Genomic DNA, 10,106 nt, shown 5'->3' on the forward strand with positions numbered 1-10,106 from the left:
CCACGTTCTAAACGACTGGCTTGTGACACCGACTGAGCACGTTCACGTGTCGTCGGCGGAGCTTTAGACTCTGAATCCTCTATGTCAGAACTTATGATTTATCGTCTGAGCATAAGGCGTTGTGGCTATACCCAACGGAGAAGCGGCTGCGCCTTTATGGGCAGCGCTTTCATTACCTGTCGCTGCGCTTTCCAGCGCAGACGACGGGACAGCATTCGTAAATGATGCTGTCCCCATGTTGTGAGCCATAAGAGACGTTTGGATGGGCAATAATGCCGCATCATCTCTCCTCATGAGCTCGTTGTCCGCGTCACTACTATGAGGTGACCGCAACGGTGTCGACTCATTGTAGTCGACAATGAGCGACGGATCAACATCCTCACTGTTTAAGTGGGATAGATCCTTTAGCACTGTTAATGCGACAGCCGCAGTGGCTGTCTACGTTCCGACTAAGGCATTTGACGCGGCCGGCGAATTAACGCGGCGCGTGCGCTTAGTGCGAGGTTGAGTGGGCGTCTTCGCAGACGACCCACCAACGTGAGGGGGCATCTTGGGCGCCGTGTATGGAAACACGTGCGCTAGAGTGATCGAGTGAACTAGCAGCGCGTAAAGCTGCTCGCAGTTCCTCTCTTCTCTTTGACGAATTTAAAACTGTAAATTCGTTCTTAAAGAGAGGGATGGTTTCATTGGCTAAAGTTGCCCTTGTGTTACACAGTCGCCGTTGAGTACACCAAGTGTACTTAAGGGAATGGTGAATTACTAAATTATTGTAATTAGACCCAACACTCGGGTGTGGTGCACATTTGTGACCAACCCTTGTGGATGTGATGCACATGGGTGCATTCACATTAGGAGGGATGACGCCCAGCGTCATCCGTGATGACGGCTAGCGTCATCCGTTACGCGAGGTATCTAGAAAGATACGCTCGCAATACATATTAAATGATATTTATAGAGATAACATTTAAATTGTTAAAAATAGGTATTTGTATTAATTCTATAAATATAAATCAGTCTGGAAACTACTTCCTACTTGGTAAGTGCGCACGAGGAGACGATTTACCGCTCCCGTGACGACACTTAACCAGAGTACTTAGTGTGTTGGGTGAGGTCGCTTGCGCGCCCACCACAACTACCTTACTGCACGCAAGAGAAGCAGGTTTAACCGCTTCCTCGCTGTGCTAGGGTGTGTGTCTAAGTAGAGCGTGGCCGCATTACGACGTGCCCGCCTACACGTCGGGTGACCGACGACATGCGACTTCCTATAAGGGTCACGCTCACACCCGGCGTCAAATGGTCTATTTAGTTTTCGAAAGCCAGGGCAATGATGTCGGCGTATGTAGGGGACATCCATCATGAGGGCGCTAGTAGTGCAGGGCGCCTTGGTGGTTGGAACGGAGGTCCGGGTCCTCCGGTGGCCGACCGACCTTTCAGCTCTCCTGTGCTATGTGCAATATCAAATGCCACCACTGCGACTGGTGATTTAGGTCTGATTATTTTCAATTTATATGTCGCCGGTGTCCAGCGATCTCTACGAGCGCTCCTGGACTCAGGAGCGACGAACAATTTCTTTCGGGACTTGCTTATCGATGCTGCCTCCCAGCATTTCGGTCCGTGAGGGTAGTGGTCAAGTCTATGTTAAGTTGGCAGAAGAATAACACATCGTGTATCGCGGCGCGAAGTGTCATTGCTGTATACATTTGATGATTTTCGCAGTAATAATGATTTCATGGTTATTGCAATGAACTATGCATTCGATCCCATCCTGGGCATCCCATGGTTAGCACGCTATAAGCCCCATATCGACTAATAGCCAGATCAGTGAGACGTCGACGCAAATTTGACGCCAATGAAAAATTTACCCATCTCTTGGAATCCCAAGTGACTGGCCTAATTTCATAGTCGTGGATCGTAAATCCACGACCCCTGCGGTAAAATAAGCTAGCGATGGCTCTCTCTGTACTGCTTGTTCTGTTCTTCTGGACACAAGTGACAGAGACTTCTCGCTTAACAGCGAGGTGAACGATGCGGGTGAGCAGTGGCTTCCGCACGAGTTAGACGTGGACGGACAGGAATCGCCACGCGAGAACTTGATGGTCGAACCGGGGTACCCATCATCAGCCACTGCGGTCGAACCAAGGTTCCCACATCTCTTGGAAGCATCTCCTACGTGACCTAGGGAGGCACTGTGGAACAGGTATGTTTGATCACCAACGAGATAATTACGGCGACAAACGAAGAGCAAATAACGCGACCTCGAAACGCTTAGCCAAAGTCAGCGAGGGAAAAACAATTTGCGTCACAGTCATGGAAGGCTCTGCGAGAATCTGGTAACCCTATCTTCGACATTGCTCGTAAGTATGCAGAAGTATTCCCGGACACGATTCCGGGTGAACTTTTGCTGTTCGTGGTGTTCGGCGCGGGATTGATCTCGCGCCAGGTTCGACGAATCGCGTGACACGGCGGTGGTCGTTGTCTCTAGATCAAGTCGAGGCTTTTGACGAATTCTTCGAAAGCCACCGCAAGGCGGGTCATGTGCGGCGAGAGTACCTCGCCACATTCGAGTCCAACCTTCTGCGTGAGGAAGGATACGGGACACTGCCGGATAGTGCATGCTTCTTAAAGCTAAATGGGCCACAATTCCTGCGCAAACGCCTATTCCAGGAAGGACATGGTGTTAAACTTTATGTCAGGAAGCGCCATCTTCAGTGCCATCGATCTAATTGATGGCTTCTACCGATCCTGATGCGACCGAGCAACATACCACTCACAGCGGTGAGTACCCCGAGTAACATTATTTCGAAATGGCTAGTAATGCCACAAGGGTTTAAGAATGCACGGGCCAATTTCAGTCGTATAGTGTTTTAAGTGTTGAGACCACTCCGGGACTTCGCTCCTAGTTACTTCGATGACATATTTTCTCACAGTCGCGCCGAGAACGAAGTCAGCGATGCTCAAGTATACCTCGACACTTGAAACAGGTGAATCAAGTCGAAACAACAACTTGCATGCAAACCTTAGTATTTTGTGCACTGGAAATTTCAGTGATCGGTTGCTATGTGAATAAGTCGGGAGTTCGAGCTGATCCAGAGAAGGTGCAGTCAATTTGTTCTTGGCCCGCGCCCAAGAACCCTACGGAATTACATCAGTGCCTCGACTTGGCCAATTACTTGCGTAAGTATACGAAGAATTATGCCTGTTCTATACAGCCTTTGCTGTCAGTTTTGAAAAAAAGACGCTACGTGGTCGTGGCGTCCCGATCATAAAGCGGCCTTTGATGCAGTGAAGAAGAGTCTGCCTTCGGCACCAGTGTTCGTCCTTCCGTATGACTCTAAGCCATTCCATGGGGTAGCGATGCAAGTACTTCGCAATTGGTTGTGCCCTCTCGCAATTTGATGATGAGGGCCGTGAGAGAGTCGTGATTTATATGTCACGACAGATGAAGTTGGCGGTGAAGAACTATCCAGCTTTTGATAAGGAGTTGTTAGCAATGCGATACGTTCTCATCTAATTTCGCGTGCACCTGCTCGGGGACGCACATTTGCTTTGTATCCGATCATGCATCGCTGCGCCCAGCGATGAAGACTCCGCACTTGTCCCAACGAATGGCACGATGGCTGTCCTTCTTTTCCGAGTACAACTTCGTCGTACATTACAAAAAATAACAATATTCTTGCTAATGCTATGTAACGACGTCCCGACTACGATCCTTGGACCGCGCTGAGTCGCCAGGTGACTGACGACAATGAAGATAAAAATCGACGTGCGATGTGTGTATCGCTGAAGTTAACTCAAATTACCCCCGAATTATGCTTATTCGACGAAATAGTCGCTGCCTGTGAAAATGATACGTATTACGCGGATATTATCGCTTATCTGCGCGCTCCCAGTGATGTTGCACTGGGGGCTTTGTCACAAACCAAGCGTGATCATGTTCAGCGATACAGTTATGACGGTGACCTGCTTCTGCCCAGCATTGACCACTTCGATGCTCCTCGTACAATGATCGCCAACGACTTGGATTTGCGCGATCCGATCCTTCACGAGTACCGCCCCAGCTGGTAGCCACTAAGGCCGCGAAAAGACTTTCGCGGATGTGTCTCGTGCTTTCTTCTGGCCTCACATGTATAAGTGGGTACGCAACTGAATTCGTACGTGCGAAATCTGCAAACGGGTGAAGCAATCCCCGTCGTCGCAGGCTCTCCTGCGACCGTTGCCGATTGCAGCTGAAACTTTGCGTTCAGTTTCAATGAACTTTATCTTCGCACTCGCACCCGATAGCCAAGGTCGAACGGGTGTCCTGGTTTTGTCGATAGATTCAGCAAAATGACACACCTGGTGCCTGTTCACGCCAGCCATCACAGCTTGTCAGAAATTATTCTTCCTGGTCGTGATCCTAGTTCGCATCTGCATTTTAATTTTCACTGTTTGAGCTTCTCGAAACGAAGCTGTAGATACCAACCGCGGCCCATCCGGAAACGGAAGGGCAAACTGAGAATCGAGTCGTCGACGATGTCCTTGAAGTAATACTACTTCCTTCACGAGTTGGAGCGCATTTTACCACTTGCTGAGTTCGCACTGAACAATGCTGACACGCATCATCAGGGTTGACGCCATTTTTTGTGAATTCGTCTCGACACCCTCAAGTTCCTACTCTTCTTGCCGTGAGTCTCCCCACGGCATCTCATGGCTCCACTTTCGGTTTGATATAATGCAGCCTACGGTACTTTGAGCGCGAATGTAGTCACATGATCCAAGGCGAAGCCTGCTATCTAGACGCCACGCCAAATGGCGTCTCCGTTATCTTGATGGACTGCGCAGACACTTATTGACCCGTCTCTGGGTACGCGATCACCGACTGCCAACTACGCGACCACTTGATGACATGGCTGTGTCGAAATTTATCCTCTAACGTCAAGCCATCACCCGGTTTGTATGTGATGCACATCAGTCTGCAGTGGATAAACCGAAAGAGAATGAAGACAAACATAGCAGCAACAAATGAGCAAGTTTTAAAAGGTTATCGGGTATTACTGCCGACGGAAGGCCTAAGGGATTCAGAAGTTGAAAACTTAAGCGCGAGCAAGGCGGGGAGGGAGGTTGATCTACGAGCCCCTGACTCCGCTATCGGAACCATCCGTGAAGCTTAGCCTTGCGATATTCTTTTATCCACCCGACGTTCCACGTCGGGTGAAGTCGCAACGATGAGGGAACGGCATGTAGGCGTCGCCGATTGCCTTAATAGCCTTGAATGGTCCGATATTTCGTGGTGCGAGTTTATTACGCGGCTGCGTCTCCGTCTGCGCAATGACCGAGAACCTGGCATTTTAGGTTCCTCACTCATTCGGGCAGTTCGCAGTTTGACTGCCGGATCTCGCTCGCGGTCCTCTCCGCCTGTGCAGCACGCTCGAAAGGAGCCTCAGCTTCAAGCTGAGCGTCGGTAGCCTTGTTCACAGCCTTATTAATATCGTCCTGGGCGACCAGGACGCTAGCGTTACCATCGCGAGGGCCAACCACCGCTTGTGGGTGCGGAAGGTTACGTTAACTTGGTCGTGGATCACAATGCGGGTCTCAAAGACCTTGCCTCCACGGACTTATAGCTCGAACATCATCTGGAACGTCGCGGAGAAGCGAGAAACGCGGCGCCCACATATCCTGCTCGGGTGGGAACCCAGGCCAGCATAAATGAAACTTGCGCGGCTGGAATCGCGCGCGTATCATGAGCCGACGGAGTTCCTGCGCTGGGCAATTAGCGGAGATTGACACCGCAGTCGAGAGTGGTGACGCCAGCGAGGCGCACCATGAAAATCTGCAGTCCGCCGTTCTTACAGACTGTGCTCTTTCTTTCCGATCCAGACTTGCTCGTATTCGCTGAGCGGATACTCAGCGAGGTGTTTTGCCATCCTTCGCGAGATCGACGTGGCATCGAGTCACAAGAGTGAGATCCCTCGTTGACGTGGACATAGCAGACTCGGTCCTCGTTCCAAGCGTTCTCGCGTTCCTTTTTGCGTAATGCGCCGATTTTGTGCTCGGCGCGAATGTCCCCTCGATTGGCAAGCGGTTGTGAAAAGCTCCTTCCATCCTCGAGCATCCGGTTCCAACGCCGGATAAATGCGCACCAGAAACTTTGCAAAGCGTCGTACGCAACGTTCTCAAGGCTGGTTTGAATTTGTTTCTAGCCGAAAAAGAAGCCTTATGATTGTGGATTACTGCTATATTTGTGACTATTAATGAGCCAAAGTGCACTGAACAACCCGCCAAGTATGATACTGCCGTGATTCAACCTTATGAGCTCAAACTTTACCTTTATTTATCTTAATGGTTGTCGTGTGTCGAGACTTCTTTGTTTTGAGTGCGTCATTGATCCGTTTTAACAATGCAAGCTCTCCACGAGAGTGCCCAGGGGTTTGTCGCGAACTCATTCTATAGTGGTCTAACAGCGACTGAGTTTTTCGTTCATACCATGGGGTGGATGGGAAGGCTTGTGGATACGGCTGTCAAGACAGCCGAAACGGGGTACATGCCCCGTCGACTCATGAAGGCCCTTAAAGATTTGTCGTGTCAATACGATAACACTGTTCGCGGAAACGCCGAAAGTAGTCCTGCATCGTTGCAAGTGAATCCGGAGCGTGAGCTCCAGGTAAGTCATACAACGCCCAATTGGTGAGTTGTTGGTCCATCACGTGGATGGTTGCCCTCCCGATGATGGTGCTCGGGTGGCTGTGAAGTTGTGGTTAATGCGCTCCGTTATCGTGTGACTGTTAGTTTCGACAGTCGAGCACTTCACGGTTGTTGAAGTCTGTCTTGAGAAGGGGGTGATGCGATAAGCCAAATTATAGGATTAACTTAATCAAATAAAACAATTTCATGTGTTGTGCCCGAATAGCGGGCACAGCGTAGCAATTTTTATTGGTTTATTACTGGGGCCTAAAGAACCCATATGGACCAATGATAAATTACCTGATTTTGAGTGTTCCGGAAAGGCGGACACACGGTCGTACTTAGTACGACTTTTACATTTTAATATTACTTGAAACTTAATACTTGGGCTGGAGGCTTCCTCAGCGTTTCGTGTAAGATAGTGACGAGACGTTCTAGCCCCGTTACAAGCCGTCAATCCCGGCTGGGAGCGAATGCGGCGAGCCCATGGCAGCCGGTGGGGACTGCGTGAACAGATCCCATGGCAGCCGGTGGGGACTGCGTGAACAGATCCCATGGCAGCCGGTGGGGACTGCGTGAACAGATCCGACGGCTTAAATCACCATAGCGTGTCGCCACGCCAACCCTCGCGATAATTCAGCTAGAAGTGAAGGAATGTCCTTCGCGTAAATGGCATTCTAGCGTCTGCTGAACGCACACCAATATCGTTGCAGCACGACGCCGGGTAATGAGTTGTCTATCGCTTTGCCTCGCATTGTACGGTATCGCGGGAAGAGTGCCTTCGGGTGATTTAGGTTGTTCAGCATCAACAACACTACACGTGGCTTCAAGTCTTCATTAATGAATCGCAGTGCTTGTTTTTTTCCGAATATACTGACGACCTAAGTTGGGATACGCTATAAGTAACTGAGCAAGTTCGACGTTATCCCGTCGAAATTCTCAATGAGAAGAAACTTTTGAGATTGGAGCTTTAATGTGATAAGCGAAACTTATAGAGAGGAATAATGAAATGGGGAAACCTATTCTTATATAAGTAACTTTAGTATCAATACATAATTACATATGTGGTATACTGCAGTATCCGATTAGCGGATACTGCGAGTCATTCATTGTCGGTATATATTACTGGGTGCCAGACCCAATAACATTAGCCAGTGATAAGTCGACCCATGTTTGAGCAATACTCAAGAGCAAGGGGACAATTTCGTACTTCGTACGAGATTAAAACTAAACAAACAGCGTTAGTTTTCCATTATAAATAGAGCGCTTCCTGAAAGCTTTACAGAGTAAGACGGTAACAAGCTCTCACCCCGTTACATAGGGTGTATGTTGAGCATAAACGTGAAGTTTACGCTTGCCCTGCTTCAAGTACAGGAACTCTGGTTGAGCCCTAAATTCGGCATGTGGCGGCTCAAAAGGCTTGCCTGAGCCGGATCTTAAAAGCTTCTTACGACCCAACACACGTAAGTCGCGAAGCTTGGGTCTAAGGACCAACATTTGGCACGTCTGGCCAAGTTGGAAACACGCCAAACTTCACTTTCGTTGCATCTTCACCGAAGCGGTGAGCATCAATGGTATCCTCTAATTTGACGAACCATAGTAACAAGGACTCACTTTTCGACTGCCCTAATTTTAAAATTTTTAACCTTCGGGTCGACGCGAATGCGTCGGCCCGCTAGCAGCATGTTAATACTGCTGTCTCAACAGTTCCAATTGTTGAGCACAGTGTTCTCTCAACACCTCTGCATGTTTTCTGCATGTTAAGAGCCTTTCTGGTAAAGCAAGATTAACTTTTCTTGGGCCCCGTCTTGTTCATCTTACGGGAATTCGGCTATAGCCGCATGCTGTTTGTCCTTCTATCGAGCGGACAATATGGCGCCTACGGCCTCACACGTTCGACCACTTTTAAGGTCACTCATGTAAGTGATCTCACGAGTTACGCGAAAATTGTTTTAAGGGCTTGAGAGCTGCCTCCTTCTCCATCCAACATGTCCATGTTCGATGAAACGTGCATGGCCGTTGAACGGACCACAACGTGCTACCAGATGTAATGGGGCACCTTTCGCTAGGACTGTAGCCAACCTACACTGATGACAGTAAAGGTGAGGTGCCTCGATACTTCACATACTTCACGTCCACTGTGCAGAGCTAAGAAGTCTTAGCTACTGTAGGTCAATACTAAGGCTTTTGTGTAGGGAAAAGCAATTTGTATTAATATGTAAGTTGCTACGTAACAATATTCAACCTACTGACTTAATAGATTAAAATCAAATCCTGTGTAGCGCCTCCTTGCGCGCCGCCCGATTGTGTATAGTAAACGATTGGCGAGGTTGATTTAGAACTGGTGCTTTTGTCTTGTTGCCCCAATATTAAGTTAAAAACCTGTAAGATATAGATTAAATATTTCTTTCTTATTTTCCTCTTATAGGAACTTTTATTTATTTTTCCTCTTATAGTAAATAATTTTCATTGTTCCATTTAAGAAAATATTATTTATGTAACGGTTGACGCGTTACAATATCGTAACAATATAATTAATCTTTTACGTGTTGCTATATTCTTAACGTACTTAATCAATTAACCTAAGTATGCATATCGCGAATTCGCGCGTCTAGTAGCGATTAACGGTCTTGATATAAAATTTAAATCAACTGATGAACAGAGCTGCTTCAATATTAAAAGTAAAGATCATAATCTGTATTCTCCTTGATCACTCCACTTATATATAATATTGCCTACATTATCGACACTTAACATTATCTTGCGAATTGTTGATCTAAATTGTAGGCGAACACGTCTATTGCGGCCACGCTCTACTTAAACACACCTAGCACAGCGAAGAAGCCGTCTGACCGTCTTCTCTCACGTGAGTGAGGTACCTAAGCGGCCTCACCCAACAAAATAAGTACCTTAGTACAAGTGACGTCACGGAAGCGGTAATCCGTCTTCACGTGCGTACTTGCCAACTAAAAGTAGTTTTCAGACTGATTTATAGTTAATTGTGTTAAAATATAAATATCAATTTAAGTTAATCCTTAAATGCCATCCCTGTAGATAGACCCTACTATGTATTGCAAGCGTATCTATATGAATACCTCGCGTATCGGATGACGCAAGCCGTCATCCCCGCTAGTGTGAATGCCCTCAGAGACATCACGTACGCAACGGTGGGTTCACAATGTAAACCACACCCAAGTGGTAGGTATAATTACATCACTTAAGTAATTGACTATGCCCTTAAGTAAACAAAGTGTACTTACTGGGATTTGTGTATTAAAGGGCAACTTCGGCCCGGAACATCATCCCTCCTTTATAAACGAATTTACATTTTGCAAATTCGTCAGAGGACCGAGGAACAGCGAGCTGCTTTACGCGCCGCTTAGTTCTCTCATTCACTCTTGCTACCTGTGTCTCACACGGTGCAGAAGATGCCACCTAAGAGGGGC

This window comes from Bremia lactucae, linkage group LG9, assembly GCF_004359215.1.
Source record: "Bremia lactucae strain SF5 linkage group LG9, whole genome shotgun sequence".
Lineage (NCBI taxonomy): Eukaryota > Oomycota > Peronosporomycetes > Peronosporales > Peronosporaceae > Bremia > Bremia lactucae.